General features: G+C 46.7%; 1 protein-coding gene across 6 annotated transcripts in view; it reads right to left on the reverse strand.

Moving 5' to 3' along the window:
* The window catches only part of LOC122392267 (phospholipid-transporting ATPase ID-like), a 76816-nt gene extending 62646 nt beyond the window's left edge, over window positions 1-14170 (reverse strand). For 2 of the 6 annotated variants that reach the window (XM_043386954.1, XM_043386952.1), the window contains exon 1: window positions 13879-14170. The gene's annotated coding sequence lies outside the window, so the exon portion shown is untranslated. The remainder of the gene's footprint in view (window positions 1-13878) is intronic. The other 4 variants (XM_043386949.1, XM_043386953.1, XM_043386947.1 and 1 more) reach the window with 4 other exon arrangements.

Below are 14170 nucleotides of genomic sequence, written 5' to 3' on the forward strand. Positions count from 1 at the left end.
CGAGTAATAACGAAGTTAGCAGTAGATCCATTTCATCCCTCAAGTATTCTGTTCCACCTTTTAATATTAATATCGGCCTTCTAAGGTCCACCTCGCCGGTTCACCAGTCCGGTGAAGCCCTCACAATTCGCCACGGTGTCACCGTCCAATGCCAAGGGCGCCATCCGGCGAGGTCAAAGGAAGATGACGTCTGACCGTCTGCGGGATTCGCCGATATGCCTGGAATATGCCCCGGAATCTACATAAATAAACACTTCCCGGGAATCCAGATCATGAATAGCTTCAGTCAACATAATATCCCAAAAGTTATCCCGATCTGCGGCGACTGCGTCTTCCCGCAGGGCCCAATACACCCTTTACAACTAGATGCCGGCAGCGCTCGTGCGTTGCCTTGGGCCAGAATTGGAGGATCCATAGCCCAATGACTTCATTAAAAAGAAAGCGTTTTGCTTTTTTCTAATGACCTACAGTAAGATATGAATTAACTGCACGTGCATAGTTCATGTCCCAGACACCCCAGTGCAGTCATTTTCATAACATCATGTAGCGTGTGTCTAGTTCTATCAGTGTACCGACTTTTGTGTCGCTAGATCGACGTTTCCCGGGATCAGAGGATCCCTCGTCAAAACCGTTATCCGCCCCCCGCACGCGCAGCTTGCACCCCTCGGATATTATCTCGCCGGAATGTCGTGATCAAATGTATTCTTCTTATGACCTGCAAGTTTTGAACCAGTTAGAGCTGCCGTTTACCCTGCAGGCGTGGCAACGTACGAAGGGGTGCAATCGGCTTGCACGTGCATAGCTCATGCACCACAGAGTTAAGCTCAACCAAATGTGCATTATTTTGGAGGCCTTGCCTGGGACTACCATTGAACCGATTTTGAGGTTGATAGCTTAAAATTTCTTTGAGCCAGAGGAACTCACGTCAAAACGGTTTTCCGACCCCAGCACGTGCAGCCTGCACCCCTCGCAGACGGTGACCCCCCTGGAAACTGGTTCAAGGTGTTACCGATGTGTCCCGCCAGTATGGCTTTGCCCGTGACCTCGGGTTGACCTGTAGCCTTGACAAAAAATTTCGTGTCACCGAAACTTTGAAGCGGAATAGCATGTGCCACGAAGCACCGAGCGAACCGAGGCCAGCACCAAAAGTTTACCTCGCCGGAGACGAATCAAACGGTCCCACTTTCGTCCCGATCGGTCCACCCATTTTGACTCCAGGTCCAAAAAAGCTTGGACAAACTCACTCACATACTCACTGACAAACAGGTTCAGCCGAACTTTTTTTCAGCGACCCACCAATGGGAATTTCCGGATGCATGCTTTTTGATCCTCCAATTCTGGACGAATCAAACGGTCCCACTTTCGTCCCGATCGGTCCACCCATTTTGACTCCAGGTCCAAAAAAGCTTGGACAAACTCACTCACATACTCACTGACAAACAGGTTCAGCCGAACTTTTTTTTCAGCGACCCACCAATGGGAATTTCCGGATGCAAAAGCATGCTATCGCATGCTTTTGATCCTCCAATTCTGGATTACACCAAGGTGCGTTCAATAAGTAAGTTCCGGAGAGCAATTACATAAAATTCACGCGGTCTACGCACGTGATTTTTTCAGGGATTAGAATTCAGACCTTTATGTCCAAGTGACCGCATTTTCAGCTTCTTATTCCATTTCTGTGACGATATGGAGCAGATCAAATAACATCATTTTTTAAGACTGCTTTAGAAATGGCATCGGCCACCCGAGAGGATCAACGTTCAGTGATACGATTCCTAGCTATCCAGGGCTAGCCGGCGGCTAACATCCACGTCAACTTCGTGAATGTGTACGGGAGCCATGCTCTTAGTGATTCCGCAGTTCGGAAGCGGAAGAAAAAGTTTGGGGAGGGGAGGGAGAGCGTGCTCGACCTGGCACGTGCAGGCAGGCTGAGGACGATGGTCACGCCACTGACGTCGCCAAAGTGGAGGAGATGGTGATGGCCAACAGAAAGATTACTGTCCAGGCGATAACAGAAAGCCTTAACATAAGCCTACGCCAGGATCATTAGAGACCATCTCCTGCCAGTAATCGCCAGTTGCCGCCCCGAGAAGGCCCGTGGTCGGTTCACCCTCCACCAGGATTGCGCGCCTCCTCACCGTGCCCTCGTGGCGAGGGATGCTCTGCAGGCAGAGGGCATCGAGGTGCTCTAACACCATCCCTACTCTCCAAGTCCAGACGTTGCACGCAGTGACTATTGGCTGTTCGCAGACATGAATAAAAATATCCGGGGCCGGAGGTTCGGCTCGCGGTCTGCACTCGGGTCTGCTTTTTACCAGTATGGCGAAAAGACCCTCACTCAAAGCTTCCGTGCGGCCATCCGGGACCTGGCCAAGCGATGGGAACGATGCGTTCGCCTGCAGGGCGAGTTCGTCGAGCCGTGAGCCATGTTTGGTTGAGATGTGCCAAAAAATAAACGAGTTATATCAAAACGGAACTTACTTATTGAACATACTGGTAAATTATTTTGATCGCGAGAATTGGTCACATTATTACTTCTTTTTGTATAAACTCAGATTTCCCACAATTGTGACCGGGAGAGATTTCCCTCATTCCACCTGGATTTCGACATCAACTTGAGATCAAAGTCCGTACTTCAGGCCGGCTTACATGCGTGTTACGTTCGGGTTCAAGCGATTAGCCTCGTCTTGACGTATATTTCCAACGAATAGCTTCCGGATGTTTTCCCAACTGTCCAAAAACACTGCCCCAGGTCTTGGTTTGTTCTCACCTTTCTCTTCCTTCTAAATCTAGGCATTGCAATGCTCACCTGTTACAGTTATTTCCTGACAGACTTCATCACTACCCCCATTCATCCCGGGCATTTGTGTTTGTTTTCCTTTTCCGCGGGCATGTGCTTTTGGCATTGGGCTATCTGTCCGTATCTGAAAGCTGCCCGATCCGTCTCCAAATATTTATCACCTATCTCTGTCTTCTGAATATTCTTCACCTAACTCGGGATAATAAACACTCACATCTGAGTATCCTCCACCTATCTCGAAGCATTCCCCATCTGTGTTTGGATGTTCCCGACCTATCTCAGTACTCCCCTACCCACCTGTCCCAAGTATTCCCCACCTACCGCTTTGCATTCCCCACCAATCTATGGAGATTCCCCACCTGTCTCTGGGTATTCCCCCACCTGTCTCTGGTTACTCCCCCACCTGTGTCTGGGTACACCCCACCTGTGTCTGGACATTCCTCACCTATCTCTGGGTATTCCTCGCCTGCCTCAGAGTATTTCCCCACCTGTCTCTGGGTATTCCCCACCTGTCTCTGGGTATTCCCCACCTGTGTCTGGGTTCTCCCCGGCCGGCCCGGTGGCCGTCTCCTCACCTGGGGTCGGTCCGGCTCAGTCTGTCGGCGGCCGTTCCCAGTTGCTTCGCGGCCACCCAAACCGGGCCCGCACATCGATCGCCATCGGCGCACACGGCACCGCGGCCGCCTGACCCGGGTGTCGGCCGCGACGGCCAATACTACGTAACAACCGGTGCCGAGCAACGGCCGACACCAACCGCCAGTCACCGGTCAACGGCGCGCCGCTGACCGGTACAGAGCTATGGAGCAACCGGCTGCCGACCGACAACATACGGGTAAATATAAACCGAGAGTCGTACTGGGAGCTGCCACGGTTAATGTCGGAATCAGCGGCGGAGTGGAGTGGTTTGCGCGGTGAGGGGCAGTGACCCAGGCTTGGTATCAAAGTACGAAATCTGATGTCGGTAACATGCAATTAACTGTAGTTGGTACATATAGCTGCATTTCAAAGGGAGCTGCCACACTCTGCATGACGAGGCCGATGACGATATAGCGGTCTGTAGAAGCTGCAGTAATTTTAGCTGACGATGCTCCATACTCCATAGTACCTGTTATTGAACATTCTGTCAATTGGGCGGGCACCTGTGACGGTGTATAGACCCAGGTTTGTCGTCAATTCGTCAAATTACAGGTAAATCCCAATGGGCAGGCTGAATGACACTTGACATCCAACATACGTACCTACAGAGTTCGCAGGTTTGAAAAAAAAAAACTTGGAAGAAACATGTCTGCGATCAGTTTTGCACGTAGCTAGTAATACCATGCTTTTCAGTTTATTTCCCTTGGCTATCTTTTCATTTCTGAATTTTGTTAAAAGCAGTTACTGGTTATTAGTTTCCAGTTTATACTTAGCACAGGTTAAGTACAGGTCCGGTTTATACTTAACACATTGCGTTAAAAAAACTTTTTTTAAGATGTGACACAGGATCAAAAATATCATGCTTCTTGATCGATGGTATTTTGTATCCGGGTCGTCCGTGACCGGCTAAAACCCCAAAGCCCTACATTCAAGGCCGTATATTACCTAGGCCTGCTCTACATTCATTACCTACCCTCCAAGTCACTTGGAGATGAATCAAGTCACTTGGATTCCCGGTGCATCAAGTATTTCTTACCTGAGTCATGATACGAGCCATTGCCCTTTATCACTAAGGACTAGCTATAAGCATCCAGACCGGAAGCAAACTTAAAAAGTTAGACAAGGAATATCAAATCTGGTATTTTTGTATGATCTAAAAAATACACACATCTACTTCGCATCAGGTACACACCCACACAGCTGTAGCGGATTGGGTGTTTATCGGGAAGCGGAAGTGGACAAAGCATACAGACATTTCCCGTCGGGAATCATGACATTTGCTTTTGCAAGCCTGGGTTTTTCCTGCCTAACAGTTGTTATATACCCTTTCTGAGGAAATATGCTCGTGTGCGCGTGCTGAGTGCTCGAGCCATGACAAATTGAATCATAGGACTAGGAGATGACTATGAATATCCGCGACATTTTACATATTTTTTTTCAGCTGCAGACAAACGCTAAAATTTTGCTATCCTATGTGACAAAGTTGCACTGTTTCACATAATTTAAACTCCAATGGCGTGTCAAGAAGGTCCGTTTTACAAAACAATTGTTAACTGATAGGGTGTGTTTATGCTAAGGTAAGACATTAATGTAAGCTGGAATTTCCACAAAGTTTTGCTTCTTCGCTTTCTCAATCGCTGATTTAGACCATTCCGGTCTATTGCGACCCATTCGGGGCAATGATCTATCAGAAAAGGGGGAAGGGGAAGAGACACTGCGCTGAGTTGACCATCGAATGGTGCACCACGACTGCTGAGCCCATTACGTCAGCATCCCAGTGGAGCAGTCACGCTGCCACTCAAATGGTCACCACGGAGGCGTGGTCGTTTCCGTCTGTCGTTTACAGATTGTCTGGTTTGATCGTCAGCCCGGAGAAAACAGTGGGCTAAAAAAGTGGATGAGACAGTCCTGGGGAAAGGTAGGGCGGATAATATAAAAGCAACTATTTCCTTTTAATCAGAGTGAGTGCTATTAGCGCCACCGTTGCTGGAATCTCACAAATCGAATGCGAAGTTTCCGATGACTTCGTGAGCCGGAAAGCTCAAATGTGCTCCTTCCGTCGAAGTAAAAGCCAGAGAAGCCTTGAATATCAACATAGCAAAGACAAAAAAAGATATCATCAAACTAAAACCTCCTAAAATAACAGAGGCATGACCGCATGACTAATGTTAGCCCGCGCCCCGCTGGGCACATTGCTCCAACAGACGGTAAATAACTTTTGAAAATACCTATCTCCAATTTTAGTGTTTTCTGAACCAAAATGTTGCGAGGAATCCGATGGTGTGGTCCCTGAAATCTGAAAAATTTCCATTTTGGAGATAGCACCTATTTTTTTAAAAGTAAATATTCGTCATGCACAAAAGTCAAATAAATTGAAAATATAATGAGTGAATATTTATACTAACACTAGAATGTATCGAACATGAATTAGTGATATATTTTAGCGGAGATGATACTATATCTGCTCATACATGTACATGAATTAGTACATTAACCCTCGTCGGCCGAGAAGGGGTGGGGCGGATGCCGCCTCATAGGGGTTTTTCGCGATAGCTCAAAACACGCTGAGGGAAAACAGCTGAAACTTGGCATACCTAATATTTTATTCAAGCTGGATCTTTTGACACCAACTGCGTTTTCAGGTCAGGTCAGGTCACTGACCTATGACGTCATAAATGAACCTCTGCATGGTCCTCAGAAGTTGCAACTTTGCAACGCCCTCAGTGCCAGAGGAACTTTCACAGGAAGATGAAACTTACAGGACGTAGTATCCTTTAGAGGTCTCACAAATTGTATATCTCAGATTTTTCCCAAATGTCACATGAGGTCAGTTCGGTCACGTGACCTCACCATAATAAGTCAATGGAGGGAAATATGAAAACTGTTATTTTGACGCCGGAAATTGTCTAAAAACTGTCCCAAGCACATGAAATCGTGGTTTCATGCACTCTTTGTAAGGTCCGATCATGAAACCACGACTTCATGTGCTTGGGATAGTTTTAGATCATTTCCGGCGCCAAAATAACAGTTTCAATATTTCCCCCATTGACTTATAATGGTGAGGTCACGTGACCGACCTGACCTCATGTGACATTTAGGTTAAATCCGAGATAAACAAGTTGTGAGACCTCAGAAGGATACTACGTCCTGTAACTTTCATCTTCCTGTGAAAGTTCCTCTGGCACTGAGGGCGTTGCAAAGTTGCAACATCTGAGGACTTCGCAGAGGTTTATTTATGACGGCATAGGTCAGTGACCTGACCTGACCTGAAAACGCAGTTGAGGTCAAAAGATCCAGTTTGAATAAAAGATTAGGTATACCAAGTTTCAGCTGTCTACCCTAAGCGAGTTTTAACCTTCCCCCAGTGGGGGGGGGCATATGTTACCACCCTGTCGCGTTTTTTTCGTATAAATAAAAAACCGCGGCGCGTAGCGCCGCGCCGCTTGGGGTAGCTTTTGGTACATCAATTTTGGACAATGTGTGAAATTTTTGACCCCAGGTCATGTCAGGTCAGGTCACTAGGTCAAGTTAACTGACCAAGCCTAAAAAAAAGTTTGCAATCATGTCCAGCCTGCAGTGTTTGTCAGAGAGGTTTCAAACTTGGTGGATTACATGATGTTATGGGTGCCTACAATTTGTATATCTCGGATTTTTTATATGCGTGACCTAAGGTCAGGTCAGTGGCGTGACCTTTCCATTATAAGTCAATGGAGAAAAACGAAAATGCCTCTAGATCCGTGTGTACGCATAGGAACAGTCCAAATATTTCAGGATAACAATGATTTGGACCACCCGTGACGACCAGGGTGTCTTTTTTGCTGATAGCCTCTTGAAAGGTCATCCGAGGTCATTTGAGGCTACAAACAGTTTTTTGCCAATAACTCTCGATTGGAAAGATATAGAACGCTGGGGTTGGCCTCATTGTGTTTGTCTTGCCGAGACGCATCGACTGATATGCAACATGACCTTTTCCGGTCAGGTCATGACCTTGACCTGAGGTCAAATTTTGAAGTTGACCTTTCAAGGTCAAATTATAGTTCATTCGACGCGTCTCGGCGAGAGGAACACGATTCTGGCAGTAGAAATGTCGTGGCTTTTTGTAGTCGAAAGTTATTGTCGAAAAACACTTTTCGTAAAAACAGCTATTTTTGGAGTTTTTGCCCTCTGGAGGCTAAACCGTTGACCTGAGGTCATTTTTGATGATGACCTTATCAAAAGAAGAGTTCAAAAGCTATCGATTGCTTTTCCCAGCGTTTTTCTAGCTATCATAGTTCCTGAGATAATGGCATGTTTTCTGAAAAATATAATGACAATTCGCAAATTTTGACCTTTGATGACCTCTGGTGACCCCAATATTGCTCTAAGATGAAAAATGACCGAAATACTTTCAAACGTACGCATCAAGAGCTATCGACTGCTTTTTACCGCGTCTTTCTAGCCCTCTTAGTTTTTGAGTTACAGGTGGGTGGTAACATATGCCCCCCCCCCCCCACTAGGGCGAAGTTGGCGGAGACCGCCACTGGGGCGCGGGTTAAGCTATCGCGAAAAGCCCTATGAGGCGGCACCCGCCCCACCCCTTCTCGGCCGACGAGGGTTAATGTACTAGTTCATGTACATGTATGCGCAGATATAGTATCATCTCAGCTAAAATATATCTCTAATTCATGTTCGACACATTCTAGTGTTGTTACAAAAATTAACTCATTATATTTTCAATTTATTTGACTTTTATGCCTGACGAATATTTATTTTTCAAAAAATAGGTGCTATCTCCAAAATGGAAATTTTTCGGATCTCGGGGACCACACCATCGGATTCCTTGCAAAATTTTGGTCCAGAAAACACTAAAATTGGAGATAGGTATTTTCAAAAGTTATTTACCGTCTTTTGGGGCAATGTGTGGGGGGGGGGGCAGAATCTGCCCCCCTCCCGTTTTTCGCCCATAACTTCTAAACGCGTTACGCCAGCAACGTCAAACTTTCAGTACCTTATCATACATCAATTTGACACGTTCCCTGAAAATTTGAGCGAAATCCGTCGGGAAATTTTTGAGAAATTGACGTTTTAGTGACAACATGTTCGCCATTTTCGCCTCAAAAACGGCAAAACTTCAAACGCCGCTAACATCTACATTTTTAAAGGAATCAAGACGTAACAGAAAAGGTTATACGTGATTCCACTTTGTCTATCAAATGGCTATCTCGGTTTTTTGAAAATTTTGGATTTTGGCCCAATTTTTTTTTTAAACTGACTTTTATGGGAAAATAATTATAAAATCCAAAATTTTGAGTGTATCGAAAAAACCGGAATATATGTCAGAGAAGTGTTCTATGTGCACCTACATACCAATTTTTAGAAGAATCGGTTCAAAAATGTGGGAGTTATTCAAAATTTTATGACGTCACGACACACAACAATTTTGAAAAATGATTTTTTTGGAAGTTCTAGACCTCGTACGGAAACAAAATAGCACCATTCGATTCGCCGTGAAAAACTGCATCAGATAGACACCTTTTTAGGCCTTAACAACCAACTTCAAAATTTGACCTCACTTGACCTGACCTTGACCTGACCTCGACCTGAAATTCATCCAGAGGTGGTCCATATCACTTATTGAGTGTGCGTATTGAATTCTATGAGTAAAATGACCCATAAAACATGTGTCGCACATGCCCTTTTCTATATTTTGTTTTTGGTGACCTGACCTGACCTGACCTGACCTTGACCTTGACCTTTAAAGGACATTGTATGCAACGAATATTGTCTTGGTAGTCTAAGAACACGTTTTGGGCAATCAGTCTCAGTCCATTCTTCGGCAACTACGGTGCAAGGCCGATACTGTAGAAACTTGCATTTTGTACCGTTGACCTGACCTTGACCTGACCTCTGACCTACTTAAGCAAAAAAATTTGGGCTCTTAAGATCCGCCTTGTTGAGAGCTTTCGATTGCCGTTTTCCCCGTCTTTCTACGACCATCGGTTCGGAAGTTAGACAGGGGGGGGCAGAATCTGCCCCCCCCCCCCCCAGCAGGGCGCGTATGGCTGAATAGCCCAGCGGGGCGCGGGTTAGGAATTTTTTTTTTTATTGCTCCGGGCCAGCCTAAAGCCAGTCTGGAGCCGGGGGTCATTACATCTGGCAATTTTGGCCAGGAACAAAGTTTTACGTTAAGCCGGTTTATGTGAACCCGGAAACAATAGCAACGTGGGAGCCTATCATTAGTGTGTGAGAGCAAATCTAATGGGGGAACTGCTTCCCACCGATCGCCAGAAAACTGCACTAGTAACCTCGAGCGCCTCTACTGTAGAGCCCGACAAGTCGTAGTTACAAACACCATCATAGATGGCACCAGTGGTCAACGCCTGAAAACAGACTGTACCGCAATGCTTCTCAGCCTCAGGATAGGCAAATCTCTAAGCTGAACCTTGGGAAACTTTGGCGGGACGAAACGATCCTGTGCCGAATGAATAGACGTTATGGAAACTGAGAGCAGTTAAAATTTGCTCTTATTGCAACACTGTTCGTAGAGCATTGGACCTGGACCAAAGGTGTGGAAAGTGATAAGTCCAAGATCGAGTCGCTTTGGCCGCCAACTCTGGATGCATGAGTTTTCTGACGGGATGATACCTAGTAGTTGGAAGAAGCAGCTGAAACCAGCTTAAGTGTAATTATGACTGAGACAGATCGCGCCCGGTCCTATATTTGCCAATTACCTAAACGTGTCTCAACAAGAGAAACACGATGGTGGCAATCAGAATGTTATACAATGATTGAGGCAAAAGTTATTTAAGAAAAAACGTCTATTTTGACGGTACACATATGTGCTTCGTTTCCCCGTTAATCAAAGCTGATAGCGTAAATTCGGTCAAAAACATTCAATTATACATTCTGGACGAGTAAAGCGCTTCTCATTCCGTTCAGCGAGACTCAAACCACAGGACGCCAATCGTGTCTCAGCACTGGAAGCGTCAGACCGCGGGTCGCCACCGTGCCCCAGTTTCGGTCGGCGATAGGGCGTCCGACCGTCCGGTCCCGAGGGGGGGGGGGGGGGGCGCGATGGCCGGTGGCGTCACTCGACTCTGATTAAACAGAGCCGCCGCGCCCGGCCATTACCGGCGGACGGCGGTGCGTGGCGCCGTTTGTTCACCGGCTGACGGAGCGGTGACGCGCCGCCCATTAACGGTCACAGGAGACGCCCGAATCAATGGCGGGACCCATCACACCCAGTGACGCTCCCCCGGCCCACACCGAGCCTATCCCCAGGCGGCTAGCGCAGCGGGCGGTAGAGATATGTCGCCCATATATTTTCAGGATTTTTTTTTTCTTTTGAGGGTCCAATTTGAACGCATTTTTTGTAAGTAAAGGGAAGTTTTAACTAAAAAGTAGCTCTCTTTTCCCGAACAATTATGAATAGGTAATCATAAACAACTGAAAGCTCGAAATTGAAGTGGTAATTTATCAGAGTGGACCTAAGGAGTAGGTATACCTTCGAAAACTACCTCAGCGGCGCCCAACCCGGCTTCGTAGCTTGAAGGTCGCGAGTCACGCAGATGCTTCCAGCAATCCGAGAAAAAAGGAGCGGGATAGAAAAGTGTGAGTCGGTTGATTTCTTATGCTTGAATCCAGCCAGGGCATTCAACACAGTCTCACTTAGGAGGTGCATCGAGAAGGTAAAAGCCTACGGAATAGGTGATAAGCTGCTCTGCTGGATTGAGGCTTTACCCTCAGAAAATCAGCTGGTCATTATCGAGGGCTGCCGATCAGCCTGATCGGATCAGGATGGGCGGTGGGTACCAGTACGCAGCGGAGTCCCAACCCACAAGGCTCAGTATTGGCGCCCGTACTATTCGTACTGTCCATAAACGACCTTCCAAGTGTACTCCAGTGCGGTCTGCGTTATCAACATATTAGCGGCGTACAACAACATACCTTTCCAGTTCTGTCCGCGTTTCATCAGGCCAACGACACCAAGAGATAGACTGGGACGATACCACAACATGGGCCAATGGGCAATGAATGACACCGGAATGCAAGCCGGCCAAAATTCTGGGAGTCTTGTACACATACGAACTTGAAAATCGACCAGCAAGCCAGTCGGCAGTCAGTAGTTCACAGGCCTTATAAGCACCTACTAACTATCAACAGGGGTCATTCCAGCTGCTCCACCAGTCTACCTTATCCCTACTGTTTAAAACACTGAGCAGGCCCCACTACAGGACAATTGTCTGGGACCCCTTCAAAGTTCAATCAGGCACACCAGAGAGTTGTGAAACACATCCACTGGCAATAAAGAAGGTATCGCAGCTCCATCACCTTCCTTATGCAGAGTGGCTGCAGAAGCCTAACTTATTATCCCTGTTCAACCAATGGAAGTGTGCCCAGCCAGCAATTTGGTATGGCTCAAGTCCGTTTTGCCCCGGCAGCTCCAACATGCTAGATTCGGGCCGGTGTAAACGGAACGCCATCGGAACAGGGGGTTTGGACTTTGGGTCGATATGGCTCTATTCTGGTTAGCCAGTCTTTGCCATAGTGCTCCGGAGTTGGTATGGCTTTGGACCGCCAAGTCAAGTTCAAGTCTTACTCCCTGCCGGCTGCCACGGCGTGCTACGGCCAGGTCCGGCTGCCTTGTAGTTGCTCTGGCTTACTGTGGCTGAAGTACAGTTGAGCTACGGCCTACGGCACAGTTGATATGGCATAAGTCCGACTGTGGTGCAGGCAAGCTCCGGGATCATGTGTCAGCTCCAGACCTTGCCCGTACTCCATTCGGAATAAGTGCCAGAGCGAGCCAGAGCAAATCCCAGCTACAGCTCAGACCCATTTTGCTGCCTGGGTGGATACATTATATAACAGTGTTTCAGATACTACATGGTGGGACTGGCCTGTACTTGTTGGACCTTTTCACCTCAACTGCCTGCGAAACTAGAGGACACTTGTGAATTGTGAGTTGTAGCATAAAAAAAGGTAGTAAGTGGTCACCAGAGCTCAAAACATTGCTTCTCGAGAAGGGCCATCAACCACTGGGACCGCCTAAGACCAGAAGTTGTCAGTGTGGCACAAGACAAGATTAAGAATAGACAGTCACCAACCATGTTCGGTACCGTAAACCGGGGTGACTTTGTATCACTTTTGACCAGTTTGGTACAATATCTTGTATATCACTTGATATTTCACTCTGGAAACTTTTTCATCATACCAATTGGACAATTCTTTATCTTACTGAGTACAATAAATGTCTTGAAATTTGTCATAAATATTTTATTTTTTTTACCCAAAAATTGATCATTCTCACCCAGAGGTCGGGGTGACTATGATCACTACATTAAAATCACCTTATGTGTGCCATAGGAGCCCTCAGAAAGGGCTTGTGTGATAAACTTACATGTTTTGAATAAAATCAAAGGCTTTGCTTCACAAAAACTCACACATTTTACAGTAAAACTATGAGTCATTGAGGTATTAAAATAAAGTTGCATGCTCCGGGTCTAAACTCACATTACAGAGCTATAAGCAGCAAAATTAGCTACTTTAGTCTTTAACCTCTGACTTCAAGATTAAGTAACAGTCACAGATGTCCTAAGCCACAGGCTACCTGTTCTACATCACACTTTGTCTGCTGGTGGCTGTGGGACCACTTGCCACACTGCTCATGCCCCTCCCAGTTGATTGTCTTTTTCACTTCCCATTGACGCTCCAATTACCACTGAGATAGAGCAGCTCAATGCTCATCCTCCATCATCAGTATCTAAGCCTTTCCTTTCTCTTTCTTTATCTGGGTCTTTCTCATCTTTACCATTATTTTTGCTGGAGATGCTAGCGAATTTATACTTCATGCCAATGACAGCAAAAAAAAAACAAGCTGTGACACGAACATGATTATTCTAACTGGGACCCAAAGTGTCTGCTATAATGCTTCATTGCTTTATTTAACCATTGGCATTGAAAATACAGTTCACAGCAGCTAAATGCTCATTTGAGGCCCGAAATTGGTCTATGATCAAAGTCACCCCGGATATCATTTCAGTTGTCACCCCGGTTTACGGTATTTATTGATAGGCATTATATATATGTTGGATAAAGGCGGTGCTCCCGTTGACCTGTATTGGCGACCGGCCACCAGCACACTGACTCCCTCCGTGCGGGCCGCCGCCCGGCGCCCGGCACCCGCGGACGGGTCACAGCGCATGCGTCGCCCGGCGGGCCGGCAACCAGCCTGGCTGGGCGGCCAGTGGTATTCACAGTTGCACAGTGCACACAATCACACAATCACACACCTCCCCCCAAAAAGAACGGATTCACTGTAGGCCGGTGATATTTACACTTGCGCGTCACACATCTCACCAAGCAGTTAAGCCCACATTATCCAGCTCAATTAAGATGAACATTAAGCTAAGGAGTAGGCAAACCAAACTGATGATCTTAGTATTTAAGCCAATGAGGGTACTTACAACTTCAGCTTCAGCAGACCAAGCTCAAGATGACAAAAAATGAGAATCAGAATGAGAATTGCTATTTTCTTGAATTCTGATTCAGGAAGCATAACAGGTCTCCCATTTGTTCAATCCAGCCAATGTGAAACTCCTCATTCGAAGGCCACAACTACAACGTTCGTTGTACACACGCACACATCATCCCCAAATTACCCCTTTTTTCATATTCCAACCCCAACGCTTCATCATCCCGTGTATCCCGACAGCCTTGGTATCCCGTGCCTGTCTTGTGCCTGTCCCCATCACGGAC

This window comes from Amphibalanus amphitrite, unplaced genomic scaffold, assembly GCF_019059575.1.
Source record: "Amphibalanus amphitrite isolate SeventyFive unplaced genomic scaffold, NRLGWU_Aamphi_draft 000478F_arrow, whole genome shotgun sequence".
NCBI lineage: Eukaryota > Metazoa > Arthropoda > Thecostraca > Balanomorpha > Balanidae > Amphibalanus > Amphibalanus amphitrite.